Raw genomic sequence first — 18284 nt, 5'->3', positions numbered from 1 at the left:
TAAACCCCTCTGAGTCCCTAATATCTGAAGGATCTAGTTTATGCAACAGCATTTCTCTGTCAAGTAAGAGTACAGACTGTGTGGCTTAGAACTCAGAAAAATCCTAGGCCCAGATACTCTCAGAACAGTAACAACAGTAATTACAACTCTCTAAAAGGGGTCTGTAAAGTTCAATTACAAAAGACAGTGAGGTGAAGGGATATTTGCTTTCAGACACACTTTTTAAAAATCCTAGTGGCTATATATTTACTCCTCAAGGGAAATGGAGATGTCTCCAAAGATCTGATCCAAATGCAAAAAGTGACCAAAGTTTTGGAGAAGAAATAATTTAACTGGTTGGAAGGCATCCAGCTGCCCAGAGCAATCTCTTCCAGGTAGACAGCTATGACTTACTGTTTCACTCTGTGGAAGTTTACGTGTAGCCTGATTTAGATATACCTCGCGGTCCCCTGTTGCCTTTTTCTTCAGAGGAAACCTGCTCAGCCTGGATCCTAATATCTTCCTCAACTGCATCTTTATCTCACCAATTCTTTCTCAGCTTAGATAAATCACTGACCCAATGGGAGCTGCTGTGGGGGGTTTTTTGGTTCATTTCGTTTTGTTTTGTTTTAGTATAAAATTGGAGCAATCATAACTTCTCTGTCACCTCTGAGGGCTGTGGTGAGAATCTGTCATGTTGACCAGGGCCAAGGCCAGTCCATACTGCGTCTTTGTGTAAATTAGGTAAAGGCAGGCCTTCTGGAAGTATGTGGTCTGATGGCTTGGGTTAGGCTAGCAGCATAGGCTTGATTACAGCCCCACACCTCAGCAGCTGGTACAACTTACCCAGTTGCATGCCTCGTGTCAATATATGCAAAAGGACTTTGTAAGCTGAAAAGTGCTTTCATTGGGCAGTATTGTGAAGCAGCCAAGGGCAGGATTACAGAAACCAGGGTTTTATTACAGGCTCACTACAACATCTGTGTTGAGCCTCAGGGTCTCCATGTGTGAGACGGAGATGACAGCAAACAAGGTCAATGTGAAGATTAAGTGAGATAATGTCTGAGAGTACCTGGAATATAGTAAGCTTGCTATTGGTAATAGTAATAGTATTACTATTATTACTAAAGTGTGGGAAAATGGACTTTTTGATATTATTGTCATTTTATTTCTAAGATCCTATATTCCAGCCATATTAGTTTTCTCCTTCTTCCCAACTTACCCACATACACTGGCCAATCCCTGGGCTTTCCCTATGTTGCTTCTTACTAGGGAGCACCTCCCTCTTTACCAATCTATGGCTCTCATTTTACCATTCCCCTGGTGTTTCCCCAGTCACATAAATTATGCTACGGCATTATTGGAGACTAGTAATAACAGGGATACAACTTTATGATATAAGGCTAAGTTAAAAGAGCAAGTACAAAATTATATATTCATGATCTCAATTTTGTAATAAATGTCTGTCAAGTATGTCCATGTAGACTGTTCACATTTTGCATGGGTCTGCAATGCATGCATTTTTGTTACCATGAGTTAAATAATACCCATTTCCCAACAACACAGTTCAAATTTCAGTTATCTCAGTATATTAATTGAGTAATTGCACAAACTTCACTGCTAGCAATTCAGTCCACAGATCACTGTGGGAATGACAGATGCACATCATGATCGGTGACCAGTCACATCCTTGTTTTCTCAGTTGGCCTGTGATTGGTCAGACTGGGTTAGTGCCCCTCTGTTATTCAGTTCCGGCACAGACAGCACCAGGTTGCCTCCTTCTCTGCCAGTGATAACCCAGTGGCATTTTTTAAAACTGGGCGATCAAAACAGGAAATTGGTCAACAATGATGAAAATGCAGCGAAGAAATGAAAAGTGACAATGGTGGAAGTTAAATATGAGTCTGATGTAAACAAAGTTATGGAAGAATTAGCTGACCGTGGAAATCTGGACACCACCACCCTTTGAGAGACACTAGACATGGAACCCAAGGAACTTAGTTAAGGTGAAATTGACAGATGAAGAAAGTGGTGGTGTTGAAAACACACAGAAGAAGTGACGCTAGCAAAAAAAAAAAAAAAAAAGAAAAGAAAAAAACACGCTTTACATTAAAGGAACTATCAGAGATAGTTCACATCATTGAAAGTGCAAAGGAGAAGTGCTGGAAGCTGATCCAGACTTAGAAGTATGACAATTTGCAAAAAAGATGCTTGCTCCATATTGTAAGCTATACAATGAAAGATAGACCAGCATTATTCAAACTACTTCTGGTAAATTTTTTACAAAGAAATAAAACACTTTAATTCTCAACATTTCTATATTTTAAATTCAGAGTACTAAAGATTAATTTTACTATTTTTTTCTTTTCTTTCTTTTTCCGAGACTGCTGGAATGCAGTGGCGCAATCTCAGCTCACTGCAACCTCTGCCTTCTGGGTTCAAGCAATTCTCCTGCCTCAGCCTCCCAATTAGCTCAGATTACAGTTGTTCACCACCATGCCCAGCTAATTTTTGTATTTTTGGTAGAGACGGTGTTTCACCATGTTGGCCAGGCTGGTCTCAAACTCTTGACTTTGTGATCCACCCTCCTTGGCCTCCCAAAGTGCGTGAGCCACCACATCCGGCCACTATTTTTTATTTTCTTATACATTTATTAACAGCAGTAAGAGACGTTAATGACAAAATAATTTTCAAGGTTACAGAACAATTGGGTTTTCTCCACTGATTGTTAAGAAGTTTGCATGATTCTAGCTTTTGTGGTCATTTTTGCAGTCTCACACTATCATGCAAAGTGACAACTGCCCATACCTATAGGGAAAAAATGACTGTTACAAATACACCAAAAAGTTAGTATAGGAGTTGGAATTATAGCTGGTTTTAGTTTTATCTTCTAAAATGTTCATATTTTCAAATGTTCAACAATTAGCACACATTGCTTTTGTGATCAGAGAATAAATTTTGATTTACAAAAAGACTTTGTTTAAAATTCAGCTCCATTGAGAGTTTTAGACCCCTTTGGCTTTCTCCTCATTTCAGAGCCCTTTGATCAAAATATGGTTAGGATGCCTTGTTGCTGAACTATAGCTCTGTAAAGGCATTTGGGTTATTGCATGTGTTTTAAAAATTAACTAAACTAAAATTTCTCGTGTATAGAAATGATGTATTTATATGTTATCCTTCCCATCCCTGGAGCCCTGTACAATGTTTAAATAAGTAATAAGTGCTCAATAAATATTCTAATCTATCTCTCAAAAACTTGCCAGCAATTGCTGAAAAAATTACCCAAAGAGCATCAAGGAACACATTAGATGCCATTTGAACACAATGTAATAAATTTCCTGTAAAATTATTTGTGTTCCACTCATTTAATTAAAAATGTAATTTCCCTTCTTCAAACAACATAATTATTGAGAATCTAGAGGCTCCTAAGTCATAATGGTTACAGTTTTGGGTTTCCATAGTAACTGTAATTCAGCCTCAGAGTCTTAACACATTCCTTTAGATTACAGCAAATAGGGTTAAATTTTTAATCTGTATGTACATATCAAAGCAAAGTTCTGATTTTTATAGAAGCCACAATTTCTATTTTTTAAATATTCATTTAAAATTAACAAAATATCTTACAAATGATTTTTTTAAATGCATGCCCTTTGTTAAAAACATATGAAGTGCAATGAAAGACCAAACCTGTGCATTCCTCATTGTAGCATCTATTTTTAAGGCCTCCCTAGCTGAGTCAGCTCAGTCTTTGATGTGAGAGGAAAGGGATAAAGGCAGAGCTGATAGTTATGTGATGTTATTTTGTCACTCAGTTTAGTAAACAATGCCTTTTGTAGTTTTTACCTAAACCACCTTCTTATTTTTTATGGTATCCTGACGAGCTGCATTTCATTGCAGGGTCCTCGGTGTAGGTTGATGCTACTGATGGGATGGCAACACACCTGCACCTGCAGAGGGAAGTCATGTGGGTGTGGAAAGTAGGCAAGGGACTCTGCAACGCTGCCCTAGAACAGCTCCAGACTTCCCTTCCGACAAAGAGGGTATTTGTAAGGTAGCCTCTAATGCAGCCAAAGAAACACGCTGACTTTCTTCTTAGATTTTAGCATTCACCTTTTCCCGAAGAATGTGAATAAGTAGAAGCAAAGACAAATCCTAATTTCAAAATATATCTAGAATTTTTAGCTCCCCTCCCACAGCTTTTAAAATAAATGTCTCCCTCCTTGCCAGCTTACTAAATTGTACCTGTGACAACAGGCAAATGAATGTCAGCAGAGTGAGCTGTGTCAGTACCAGCAGACAGTTGGCTGCTGCACGTATATTCCTATGCCTCTGAACGATCTTGCTTCACATCCTCTGCCCTCAGCCTTGTGAGACTGTAGTGAGCACATGACTGGGCCAGACGGGGTGAACTTGTGCTTTCTAATGACGAATCCAGTTGTTTTGATTCTGTCTTCTCTGCTGGAATTCATGGGCTTCATTCCCAAAGAGAAGAATCTAGGTAAACCCTGACTCCCATTTCTGGACACCAGACTACTTTGATATAGTAAGTACAAAATTGAAGATGGCAATTTGAAATATGTTGTGTGTGTGTATATATATACACACACACACACACATATATATATATAGTGTATATATATATAGTAAGACCAAATGGCTTGGCATATACAGATGTACTCAGAGGGACAGCAGAACAGGGTGTGTGAAACGGGAAAGCCACGGTGAATTGCTGATGGAACCTAGATGAACTCACGGCATTGCTTATACCCCCTCCAGAGATTTACTAAGAACGAGAAATGAGTACATTTTTGTTTGTTTGTTTTTGAGATGGAGTCTTGCTCTGTCGCCCTGACTGGAGTGCAGTGGTGCGATCTTGGCTCATGGCAACCTCTGCCTCCTGGGTTCAAGCGATTCTCCTGCCTCAGCCTCCTGAGTACTGGGATTACAGGCATGCGCCACCATGCCCAGCTAATTTTCATATTTTAGTAGAGATGGGGTTTTGCTATGTTGGCCAGGCCGGTCTAGAACTCTTAACCTTAGGCGATCTGCCTGCCTCGGCCTCGCAAAGTGCTGGGATTACACACATAAGCCACCACACCCGGCCATAAGTACATGTTTTAACCCTTGTCCACCCCAAGGACCCAACTCCCCACTGTGCTTGGAAATGGGAAATAAAGCGGGAAGAGTCCCTGTTATTTACAGGTTGCAAGACTTTGGCCAGAATTGTTAAGCAAGAGCAAAACTGACTGCTTTGAATACTTGTTCTTTCCTTTGGAGATGGTGTCTTCAGGAAAATTACCAGAACATATATAGAAGAGAAATAAAGAATGATGAGCTGTTGGGTTAACTCTGGATGCTCAGCCTCAACAGAAGGGGTGGGGAGTCCTGGACTGTGCTAGACACCAAAAGAAGGAGCCTGTAGTTCTCATCCTCCTCTGTGCTAGGAGACCACATGGACCAATGAGCCAAAGCTGTCGGAATAGGTGGACTAAGTAGATGCTTATGCAATGTGATTTGAGAGTGATGCATCCTGCCAAAGCTGCATCAGTACCCTCACTCTGAGTGCTTGGAATTCTGACTTTTAGGGTACCACTTTTAGGCTAAGGCATTATTGCCAAAAGATCCCTTTGAACTCAAATCTGTACCCTGAAAATATGATGTATTTTGTTATTAGATCCCATTTTGTCAGATTATTCTACAAAACACTTTAACATTTCCTAGAGTCTGGGAAACAGGATACTCTGGAATCAGGGAACATGGGACTGGTAAACTCTGATTATGTTGGAAAGGTAGAGACCAAAATCTACTTCCAGGGTAGACAGGGATATGAAAGTATTGTTAACAGTGTGAAGGCTCATCTCTGGAGTGAGTGAAGTGTCAGAAAGAGAAAGAACATCTATAGGGGAGTACATAGGGTGAACCCTGACAGCATGAAATCCAGCCACATCTGCCAAATCAGAGATGGCAAGGGGAAGCCCTTCTGTTTCATAGAAAAGCCAATTAATGAGGATGAATTGAAGATCATATTGTAGATCAATTACATGCTGTAAAATATAATGTACTAGCTTTTCCATATGGCTATAGACTGTGGTTCATTAAATTTTTTCAGTAAACAACAGTTTGCCTTCTTTAGAGTCTCAGGCACTAATGAGTCTTCTCCATTCTGGTTTTATTTTCAAACTAAACTATTGTCAATAATTAATTAATGGTATTCTAATGTAAACAGAATATAAGTTTCACAATCTTGTATTTATATTTCTTCTTCTTTTGGGTATGTAGGGTTTTATATATATTTTGGTTTGTGCTGATGGAAAAATGTTTGACTTCGCTGTTGAAATCATGGCCACCCACTGTGTTCTATAGTTATGAAATATTGTAAGTCTTGTCACTTGCAGAACTAATGTTCCCACTGAGATGCCTCTCTAGCCTTTTTGATTAAAAAGCAGCAACAGCAAAAGACACAGCCTGGGACTGAGTGGCCTATTATTTTTGTGTCTCATTTGGTCACAGTCATTCTCAACCCAGGCTTCACATCAGAATGAACTATGCGGTTTTTTGGAATTGTGGAATTTCCAAGAGGAGAGCCTGGTGTGTGTGTGTGTGTGTGTGTGTGTGTGTGTGTGTGTGTGTGTGAAATTCCACAGGAAATCTGATACGTAGCCAGAATCAAGCACCCTCACATTACTAATTTCAGGGAATATTGCACTGTGAACCATGTAAGCCTGAGGTTGGGAGGTGATTTTAAATTCTATTATAAGCTGATACTTACGATCTAAGACCCTGTCAAATGATCAGATCAAAATATTTTGTGTTCATTGCTCTCTCTGCCTCATTGTTTCTCTGGTACTTACATGAAAATTAGAAAAGTGTACTCCTTCATAAGTTTACCCATGTGGCTGAGTGTCATCAATAATGACTTTCAGTGTGTAGCTTTATATATGGGAGGAAGTGTTTTGCATCCTGAGGGTGGTGGCCTGAGCTGTGGCTGAGTCTCAAGGCTCATGGTTAAGCAGTGACGCTTCTGTGGCCTGTGAATACCACTTGCAATGTGGGCACATTGGTGGGTAAGAGTTACTCTGAGCAGAGCCCCACTGCCTGGTTCAAAAGTTCATGGGCCCAGAAAGGGCAATGATGGTATAGAGACTCAAGAGAAAAGCTGTCTTTCACACAAGAACATGCAGAGAAGACATGCAATGAGCAGCTCATCCAAGGCAGACAGCACCCTGCATGTATACATGGGGTCCTCAGATCTGCTGCTCTGTTGTTGCAAGTTTACACATCACACATATGCCTCCTCACTTAGGAAAAACTGCATCGCATTTGACTAACACATGTAAATATTCATTTTATAAATATGCAATTTTATAGGAGCCTGATTGCAATGTGTAAAAGAGGGAATTTGCTCATGAAGCAATGTTACCTATGATGTGCATATTCATTCACCCATTTTTCCTACCATGTGGTAAATACAGCAACAGACATTATTTAATGTGTGCCACAGAATGCACTAGGTGATATGGGAGCTGGGAGATCATCACACATGCATTCTACCATAGAGAGCTTATCTTATGTTTAAAAAAATGAAATACATGCATACATAACTAGAATGCAGGGCAGAATGTGGCACATGCCACACAGTACAATGGAAGTACTTTGCTATTTCAGCATAAGGAGATTGACCCTAGCTAAAGGCAATTAGGAGAAGCTCCCTGGAGGAGATAGCATCCACCCTTCATTCTGAAGGCTATATAGGATTTGGACAATGCAGAGCTTAGGGGAGGGACCAGGTGTGGAGGCTTTCCAGGCAAAAGGAACAGGAGTGAGCAGAGGCATAAGATGGAGACCTAGAGCCTACAGCAAGTTTGGCTGGAATGCAGAATGTGTGACGAGGAAAGGCAGCTATGCCACCCTGTAGAAGGCCGTCCTGGTCAATGAGTCAACCTCTCTGTGCCCCAGTTTTTCATCTGTAAATGGGGATAATGGTGCCTGGATAGGGCTGTGTGATGAATGAATGAGCTAATATATATAAACTACTTAAACCATTCCTTGGTGCATAGTAAGTGCTCTATAAATGTTCAATCCAAGTTATTAAAGAAGGCAGTAAAGAAATTCCAAGACCAGATGATCTCTAAGATGGTTCCATTTCTAAGGATCTAGCACTCAGGGCCACTGAAAGTTCTGAGTGGTCTCTGAGGGTAGCGTGCAGCGCCCAAGACTGCCGTGCCATTAAACCTGATGACAGTTTGGAGAACAGTGTGGGAAGAGAGTGAGGTCTAGAGACAAAGATGATTCAAAACAGATGCAGATGGCTGCCCCCAACCATCAATTTTGCTGTTAATATTAATATGGAATTTGAAGAAAAAAGTAAGAAGCCATTTTATGCCATTCCCTGATTTCTCCCCAGTGGAAAATTCCCTATTTTCAGTTGCTTTCAACTCTCTTTTGTGTTTTCATTGACAATAAAATTATTTAAAAAGAGTGAGGGAAAAAGAGTTTTGCTCTAGAGAGGAGAAAAAATAAAAGAAAAATAATCTCTCCCCCTACGCCCCCAAAAAACCAAACCAGAAATTAACATTATAATCTATAGTCACTGACACAGAAAGTGGTCCCAAGAGCCAAACCTCCTCCATTGCCTTCCTGCAGAAGCACCCCAAGTGTGATTGAGAACAAATGAGGGGAGTTGTCAGCGTATGCGGTGAATATCAGTCTGACTGCTTATTGTTGCATGTCATTGCCTTTCTTCTTTTTAAAATAATTTTAACTTTTATTTTAGATTCGTGGGGTACATGTACAAGTTTGTTAAGTGGGTATATTGTGTGATGCTAAGGTTTGAGATATGAATGATCTCATCACCCGGGTAGAGAGCATAGTACCCAATAGGTAGTTTTTCAGTCCTTGTCTCCTTCCCTCTCTCCCCATTCTGGTGGCCTCCAGAGTCTACTGCTGACATCTCTATGTCTGTGAGTACCCAGTGTTTAGCTCCCACTTATCAGTGAGAACATGTGGTATTTGGTTTTCTATCTCTGTGTTACTTCATTTAGGTTGCATCCATGTTTCTCAAAGAACATGATTTCATTATTCTTATGGCTGTGTAGTATTCCATGGTGTATATATACCACATTTCCTTTATCCAGTCCACTGTTGATGTGCACCTAGGTTAATTCTGTCTTTGCTATTGTGCATAGTGCTGAACACACAAGTGCATGTGTCTTTTTAGTAAAATGATTTATTTTCTTTCAGATAAATACCCAGTAATGGTATTCCTGGGTCAACTGTAGCTCTGTTTTAAGTTCTTTAAGAAATCTCCAAACTGCTTTCCACAGTGGCTGGACTAATTTACATTCCCACCAGCAGTAAGCATTCACTTTTCTCAGCAGCCTTGCCGGTATCTGTCTTTTTTTTATTTTATTTTTATTTTACATAATAGCCATTCTGACTGGTGTGAGATGGTATTTCATTGTGGTTTTGATTTGCAGTTCTCTGATTATTATGATATTGAGCATTTTTTCATGTTTGTTCGCTGCTTATATGTCATCTGATCTTCAACAAAGTTGACAGAAATAAGCAATGGGAAAAGGACTCCTTAGTCAATAAATGGTGCTGGGATAACTGGCTATCCACATGCAGAAGAATGAAACTGAACCCCTCCCTTTCACCATATACAAAAATTAACTCAAGATGGATTAAAGATTTAAACGTAAGACCACAAATTACAAGAATTCCAGAAGAAAACTTAGGAAACACCATTCTGGACATTGGTCTTGGGATAGAATTTTATGACTAAGTTCTCAAAAGCAATTGCAACAAAAACAAAAATTGGCAAGTAGGGCCCAATTAAACTGAAGAACTTTTGCACAACAAAAGAAACAATCAACAGAGTAAACAGACAGCCTATGAAATGGGAGAAAATATTTGTAAGCTATACATCCAACAAAGATCTAATATCTAGAATTCATAAGAAACCTAAACAATTGAACAAGCAAAAAGCAATTAACTTCATTAAAAAGTGGGCAAAAGACATAAACAGACTTCTCATTGCCTTTCTAAGGCAGGCACAGGCTTCCTTAGTTGTTCTGGCTCTTTTTTCTTCAAGCTTTGTAGCCAGGTTCTGAATGAAAATCATCTCCCAGGTAAAATTCCTTGTTAAATGCTGAAACAAATACCTTTGAGAGCCTCTGACTTCTCTGTGCCTGGTTCTTTCTGCATCTAGTGTGGCCTCTGAGTGTACCCATGGAGGCTCCTGGGTCCTCAGAGTTTGGACAGGGAGCCAGGAGTCCTGGCCTCTATTTCAGCTCCCGGTGGCCAACCTGGGCTTCAGCCACCACACAGACTCCTGACTACTCCTACCCAAAAAGAGTTGTTGGAAGACTTGAAATCACAGATCTGACAACTCCTGCACTTTGTAAATTCAAGATGACATTGTTACTGTTCTAATTTTTTAAAATTATGGCACTCTCACTTTTTCTCCAAAAAAGGTATAAACAAGAAGACAGTTTGACTTGTTTACCTGAAGCTTTCCTTGGAGTTGCCAAAGGGAGTTAGTTACTTGAACACAGACACAGAAATACAGTCGATAGCAAAATAAGACATGCTGAGCTCAGGAGCTTCAGTTTTTTTTCTTCATTGAGTAACATTTCAGAAAAGCACCTGCAATTGGGACATAATTTATTTATCAACAGGAATTCAGAATACTCCCTTGCAGTTGATTTTGGAAATCCCTGTGACCCTAGCAGAGTGCTATAACCAAGATGAGAAAGGCTAGAAACAGACGTAGAATTACAACTACCAGAAGGAGAAGAGTTCATTGTGAATATTGAACACACACTGGCATTTGGCCACCAAACTCTGGGTCTTCCTTCAAAGTTCCTGACGTACCCATTTATAAAGGAGGTTAATAATCGCTTTGTACACACACCCCCACAGATACAGCTACATAACAATTTTCATGATAAGCCTTTATTTTTCTGCAACTTAGAATTTAAGGCAGCAATTTCATCTACAATGTTTAAGCCCAGAATTTATTTTTGGCCCTTTCAAAAGAAAGTTGTACTCGTTTAACTTTGTCTGGCAATATAAGAGAAAAAATGTTTTTAAAAGTACAGATTTTAATTAACTAGGCAATTTGCCTTTCTCTGAACCATCAGACCCTGGCCATTGCCAAAGGCAGGAAGCCAGACTAAGCAGAACTATGGTTAGATACAGGGAGGCAATGTCAAGGGCTTGCAGCAAGCAGCAGTTGCCAAGAGCCTGGGTTAGTAATGTGCATATTATGTTAATATCCTATTAGCGCTTGGCTTTGAAATGAAAATTGGATGATTAAAGACAAAGATATTTCGGCGACAATTTTTAGAACATAGAGGTAAGATGTGTTTTTCACCACTCACTTTAAGCAGCACCCTCATGCCCAGATGTTGACCTTTAAGCTACCTCTCCTAGCTCTGGGATTTCCTGGCATTTCATGGGGTAGACCTGTCCCCCAGCGTCCCCTGTGCTTTGGGTAGAGCTGAGCTCCAGCTTTTGAAGCCTCTGGTCAGGGTTGGATGGATGGCAAGCAAACACTGCCACAAGAGAAAACCTGCTGGCTGGCAGCTCCTAGGTCAAAGCTTGTTTTAGTTTCTCAAGACCACCTTTCTATGAGACCTCAGTGAAGAGTTTTACTGTCCCAGGGGTTTAGGATGTGATTTTCAGGAAAAAAGACTCTTGCAACTTCAGTCTGGGTAACTTATGTTTCTTTGTCTACCTGGTGAGAGGATACCTTTGCAGGAAATGCTTTCACATCAACCCTCCATTGCCCTATTTCTCTTTGCCTGTCCAAGGGTTACCTTGGAGTTAGTGGTGAAACTTCCAGGTTCAGTCATGTGCTAAAGGACTCATGAATGCATTTTGTTTGGAGCTTCACAAATCTCTAGAAATTTAGTAAATGACTCAAGAACTCCCTCTAAGCTCAAGTTGTTTAAATTTTATTTTTCTTTTTACCATTTATGCACAAGTAAAACCATGAAGTAGTGACCTCGACTGGATCAAAGGCTTAAGACCCTGAGGATATTGTGAAGCCATTATCCATAAGAGGAAGAAGGCAAGGTCCTATGTCTATCAACATGCAGACAAATGTCCCTGACTGCCTAGGCTTGGTAACATTGAGCAATTATTTGTGTCCTTATCATAATTTAGTTATTTAATTTCTTTATCATTTTCTTGGCAGTTAATAGCCTCTGATTTGAATTTTTATTTTTTCTTGTACCACAATTGTTCTGCCTCCCTGATTGTAAGCATCAGTAGATAAGTCATCTTGGCCTTCTTGGCAAGCCTTATAATACCAAAATCAACTTCCTAAATGAAAAGCTGGGTAACCAGTCACTCAAAAATGTTTTCCCCAGCATTCTGTTAGCCTCACTGGTGCATGTTCTTTTAAATGGAAATTATCAAAGGGAGAGTTGATCCCTACTAATCACTCTTTAATGTGAATTAATTCATTCAGATAATCAGATGCTCCAAGAAATAGAATTAAACACAATAGAAGTAATATTTGAACTTACGAAACTCTGGGAGAGGGTGGCCAGCTTACTAGGGCAGGACTTTGGGGTAATCAGGGGTATATGTCCCTGTATGTGTGGTGTGTAAATCCAGGAGAAGGAAGGGTTGGAACGAGAACTCTCACAGTTCTGTAACTTTGTGGCTAGAAACAGTCATAGACTTAGGTCTCTAAGGATGAATGGATGATTTGGAGCAAGGAAGGGCCAGTCACTTGCTTTTGTATGGCACACAGACTAAAGGTAGTTTTCACATTTCTAGATGATTAGAAAAAAATCAAAAGAAGAAGACCGTTTTATGACACATAAAAATTATATGAGAATCACGTTTCAGGGTCTATAAATAAAATTTTGTTGAAACACGGCCATGCTGATTCATGTATGAATTGTCTATGACTGCTTTTGTGCTATGATGGCAAAGCAGAGTAGTTTCGACAGAGACCATATGGCCCACAAAGCCTAAGATATTTACTACCTGCCCCTTTACAAGAAAAGCCTGTCAACTACTGATCTAGAGCAAAGTTCTTGTTTCTTTTTCACTTTCATACATCTGGGCTAACAGTTTTTTAACACTTAAAAAATATTTCTTCCCTTTCATAAAATATTAGAATGTACAGAGATAATTACAGAGATGTTTATCCCAATATCATTAATATTCTTACAAAGAAACAAAACTTCATGCTTACCATGTGGTACTGGTGAAATTATGGTATAGTTATACAATTGATTGCTGTGGAATCATTTGTTGGTGCTATCGTCTAAATATTTGCATCACCTCAAAATTCATGTGTTGAAATCCTAACTCTCAAGGTATTAGGAGATGGGGTTTTTAGGAAGTGATTAAGTCATGAAGGCTGAGCCCGCATGAATGAGATTAGTGCCCTTATAAAAGAGGCATTGGGAGTTATACCTGATATAAATGATGAATTGATGGGTGCTGACGAGTTGATGGGTGCAGCACACCAACATGGCACAAGTATACATATGTAACAAACCTGCACATTATGTACATGTACCCTAGAACTTAAAGTATAATAATAACAAAAAAAAAAAAGAGACTCCGGAGAGCCAGCTAGCTCTTCTGCCACATGTGGACACAGCAGGAAGCTACCATCTATGAACCAGAACTCCAGCCCTCACCAGACACTGAATATGCCAGAACCTTGATCTTGGACTTCCCAGTGCCCAGAACTATAAGAAATAAATTTCTATGATTTATAAGCCACATCGTTTATGATACTGTGTTATAACTGCCTGAATGGACTAAGACAAGTGGCATAAAAACCATGTTTCCAGTTTTAACTCTTTATATAACATGAACCCATAAAAAATGTTTCAATCAAAAATATCATCAAAGAGCTGTACCAACTTTCAGATATGTGGTATCTGAGTGGTGGATTACAAGTGACTTTTTTTTCTTCTTTTTGCTTCTCACTATTTCTTAAATGGTTTTCAGTGAACAAATATTACTTTTATAAAAAGGAAAAACACATAATGAAAAACTTTTTCCTTTGATACTAGAGATGGTTAGAAAAAATAGAACAAAATTATAATATGTCAGATATTTTTTCATCCTTCCCCAAGGTAAAAATGTTCTCCTGGGAGACAGTGGAGTAAGGGCCTTGGCATTGAACTGCTCACTGGGTTGAGAAACCAAGACTGCCAATCACTAGTTATGTAATCCGGACTGAAGTGCTTACTATCGCTGAGCCTCAGTTTTCCAAGTTCTCAAATAAGGAAAATAACATCCTCTTAGGGCTTCTTCAAGCGTTAAATAAAATCATACTTAGAAAACAACTAAGTCACATGGTGACAGGCACAGAAGTACTAAAAAATGATTAATTTTCAACATATTTTATGTATAATATTTGCCATAAGATGTGCTGCCTTCCATGGTAATTTCTCTTGTGATACAAAAAAAAAAAAAAGACCCTAAGGTGAAATACATGGAGTGAGGAGCAGGGGAAGGTGAGGGAGTGAGTATCAGAGCAGTGAGGAGACAGATGCCAACTATCCTGAGCATAATGGAAAATGGAGCAGTTCAGAAGAGCCACTGGCTTTGCCATTTGGTCAGGAAGCTTTCATTACTACTTGCAGTAGTGAGAGATCGCTAGATTGCTGGGCGGAGGCAGAATGTCTGCATGTGTGTGATGGTGCAGGTCTGGGAGGAAGCTTTTTCCAACAGTTCACAGTATAGTTCCACAGTTTTGAACACCCATTGTGTGAAAAGCACCAGGGATTCCAAGATGTGTAAGATACAGTACATTCCAGAGTGAGCTCTGGCCTTGTGGTGGGTTGGAAGGAATTGCTTTGGAGTAAGGCATTGAGCAATCACTTGGAATGCTACTTACTTGAACTGGAAACTGTACTTTCCAGACTATTCTCATTATTATTATTAGTGTGCTTTCAAGATTATTACTTGAAGCAATTCATAGCAAGAAGGAAAATTCGTACTAAAATACTATTAAAATCATCATGTTTTATGGAAATCATTGGATATAATTGGGCCAGAAATAAAAAGAGTCACTAAAAAAATCTAATGATAAGATGGGGGAATAAATGCTAAGAGCTTAAGAGAATGGGAAGAGATGAAGAGTAAGTTCTATGGCTTAATGGGAAGAGAATGGGAAGAGATGAAGAGTAAGTTCATTGTATTTCTTCCACCAGACGCCAAGGAGCATCCCTTGGATAGGACAATGTCAACTGGAAACTATGAAGTGTGCCATATTCTTTTCATCCTCCTTGTCTATCTTCTTGTCCGGGGAATACTAACTACTCCAAGAGTTCATTTTCCACCTTTATGCTCTTCTAGGCCCTCTCCACATCTCTGTACTCCCAACCTCCTCAGGGGCCATGCTAATCTCTGTATCATTTCAATTTTAGTATATGTGCTACCAAAGAGAGCACTGCTTACTCTTAATATTGGCAAGTGAATATATTCCAGTCCTGAGATCATATCCTTGAAGTGTAATGGCCTGTATGAGCTGTGATCTCAAGATACATGAGGGGTAAAACAAAACAGAAACCAACCAAAACCACACCATTACTTCATGAAGTTCTGTGTATCTCCACCCCTGCCTGACCACCTATCTAATTTGTTACATAGTCATTATTTTTTTATGCTATTTACTGCTCTGCAGGTTTCTTTACATATATTTGCATTACATTATTCCAATTTTAGGATAGGTTTGAATAGGCAGGCTTTTGTTACATCAAGTAAGTGAAAGAAATCATTCTTTCTCAATGTCTCTATACCTGAAGTATTTGGAGGCTCTATAATTATGTTGCTTATGTCTTACCCCAAAAGATCTATGTTCTCCTTGAATATCCCTCATGAAAATGCTGAGAGAGAATATATACCTTAAAAGGCACTTTAGGGAGGTGTCATGCCCCCATCTGCAGAAATGGCATCCAGCAGATCAAGACTATACAGGATTAACTTTCTATTGGATCTGGAATATGACTCTTTCTATCATTGGAAATGGTATGTGCAAAGGTTGGTAACAGGGTGTGGGCTATACATTTTGAGATCTGTTGAAAGAGAAGGCAACTAGAGTCACAAAATACCACTTTATTCATCTGTAAAGGGAATTCAAGTAGTCAGATCAGGCACAGCTGTACCCCTGAGTCCCAGAACTAATGTCCTTCCTACTGCTGAGGCTGGATACACTGAACCCACTCCACTTTATTACCGAGGCTCCATGCTGTTGTCTTCAGGGGGTCAGACAAAGTGGTATCTTAATTGAAAATTGATAATGCAGCCAGAAGTACGATGGGTTAGTTTCCAGAGGCTAGAGAAAGTGTGTTCTCTCCAGGGTAAGATAAGGATTATCCTTTGCCATGCCTGTGCATCACAGTGAGATGCCAGGAAGTTCTAGGGGGGTGGGGGTAGTCGAGAATGTGACATCAAGTCTTCAAGCACTTGGTAGCATCTCCTTGGCCTTCTGGCCTGGGGAAAGAATGATCCATTCCACACAAATATAGTCACACTCACCAACTCGCACACATGTAATACACATGGACAAACATTCAGAAATACACAGGCACAGCCATACATACAATAAGCACATATATAAATGTACATACATAGTCACACATACAAATATGCACATGCACACACATATATGTGAGACACATACACATCCTCACATACACATGCATATATGTACACATCTGCTGGGCACTCTGCAGGCCCTTTCCAAGGAACAATCCCTAGTCCCCAGCCCTCTCCCATCACCTCTGTCCTAATGATGCTCTGACCCTGGGATAATACCTAGGTGACCCTGGCTCTCCTGGGCTCAGTCCGTTAATTATTTCTATCCCAGTAGCTCTAGGATTGAGTGTCTGAAATGAATGCTGAAAAGTAGGGAGGCTGCATGTATTAGTTGGGGTCCTCCAGAGAGACAGAGTCAATAGGATAATTATAGGGAGAGATATGAGAGGGGATTTATTACGGGAATTGGCTCATGCAATTATGGAGGCTAGGAAGTCCATGACACGCCATATGCGAGCTAGAGACCCTGGGATGCTCAGGAATGCTGACCTAGCATGGCTCCGCCCAAGTCCTAAGGCCTCAGAACCAGGGAAGCCAAAGGTGTAATGCTCAGTCTAAGGCCAAAGGACTGAGAACCTGAGGTGAGGATGGGGCTGGGGTAAGTTCTCCAGACCAAAGGCTGGCAAGCCTGGAATTGTTGTCCAAGAACAAGAGAGGAAGGGTGTATCCCAGCTCCAGCAGACAGGTCTGCACATTCTTTTCTGTGTTTGTTCTGTCTGGGCCCCCCCGTAGATTGAATGGTGCCTGCCACACTGAGGGTGGGTCTTCCCCCACCACTCCACTCAGGCCCACATGCTAATCTCTGGAAACACCCTGATAGACACATCCAAAACGGTGCTTTACCAGGTTTCTATGTATTCCTTAAGCCAGCCAAGTTGACCCTTATCACTGGCCATCATGCTGGTGTGGGGGACAGTGGGAGAATGGAAGCAGGGGGTGACTACCCTTTCTTCATCCATACACGTGCAGGATCAGACAACTTCTTCCGTCTCTTCTGACTCACACTATGAAACTATCAATATTTGGTACCTTAGGGTGGAAAGTGTATTATTGTGTATCCAGTTTAAAACTGAGGGGGCAAATGGGTATGGTCATGAAGACCAAAGAAAGAATTGGCCCTGTCACTGAGGTGCTAATTCTAATGTTGACTGACAAAGAAATGACCAGGTTCAAATTTCATGTTGTTTTCTTTCTCAAATTTATTTGACCATTTTTCATCATCCAATAATACATGATTGCCATGTGAGTAGTATTTCCGAAATGCAGGTAAAGCCAAGGTCTCCCTCCCTCCCCCATATCACTTGCTCCTCAGGGATGATGGCTGGCAGCAGGAAGTGGATGGTCTTCCAGTCTGCACGCTTTGTTGGGCTTTTTGTCCTAACACAGATGGTACTGCACCACATGAATCATCTTAAAACTTGCCATTTCCCCTGCTTAATTATATGTCTAAATGGGCTTTTTATTAAGTGACTTTAAAATGAAACAAGTCACTGGCCTTCCGAGTGGGGCCCCTTTCCCGGTTTCTGCCGAGTGCCACGCTGTGCTTGCGGTTGCGGTTCCGTCAGGAATCCCTGATTCTGGGTTCCTGCCTTTTCCCATCTCATAGTCATAGCACTCGCTTTGCAGTGTGTCTGGGCTCCTGCCTGTCTGCTGTGGCCACGTGAAGGAAGTGGAGTCGTCTTACTGTAATTATTTGAGGCTCTGGGCAGTTTTCTGTGCAT

General features: G+C 40.3%; 1 protein-coding gene, 1 long non-coding RNA gene and 1 pseudogene across 2 annotated transcripts in view; 1 reads left to right on the top strand and 2 right to left on the bottom strand.

Annotated features, from left to right (window-relative positions):
- The window catches only part of LOC117069652, a 54795-nt gene extending 44527 nt beyond the window's left edge, over window positions 1-10268 (bottom strand). The window contains exon 1 of the long non-coding RNA XR_004431620.1: window positions 10143-10268. This is a non-coding gene — a long non-coding RNA (uncharacterized LOC117069652). The remainder of the gene's footprint in view (window positions 1-10142) is intronic.
- FRMD6 (FERM domain containing 6) overlaps window positions 1-18284 on the top strand; it is a 254916-nt gene that overhangs the window by 103872 nt on the left and 132760 nt on the right. The gene's annotated exons all lie outside the window — the stretch shown is intronic.
- Window positions 15355-15416, bottom strand: LOC117071704 (annotated as a pseudogene).

Source organism: Trachypithecus francoisi, unplaced genomic scaffold (assembly GCF_009764315.1).
Source record: "Trachypithecus francoisi isolate TF-2019V2 unplaced genomic scaffold, Tfra_2.0 Lachesis_group3, whole genome shotgun sequence".
Lineage (NCBI taxonomy): Eukaryota > Metazoa > Chordata > Mammalia > Primates > Cercopithecidae > Trachypithecus > Trachypithecus francoisi.
This window is presented reverse-complemented; position numbering and strand designations above follow the sequence as displayed.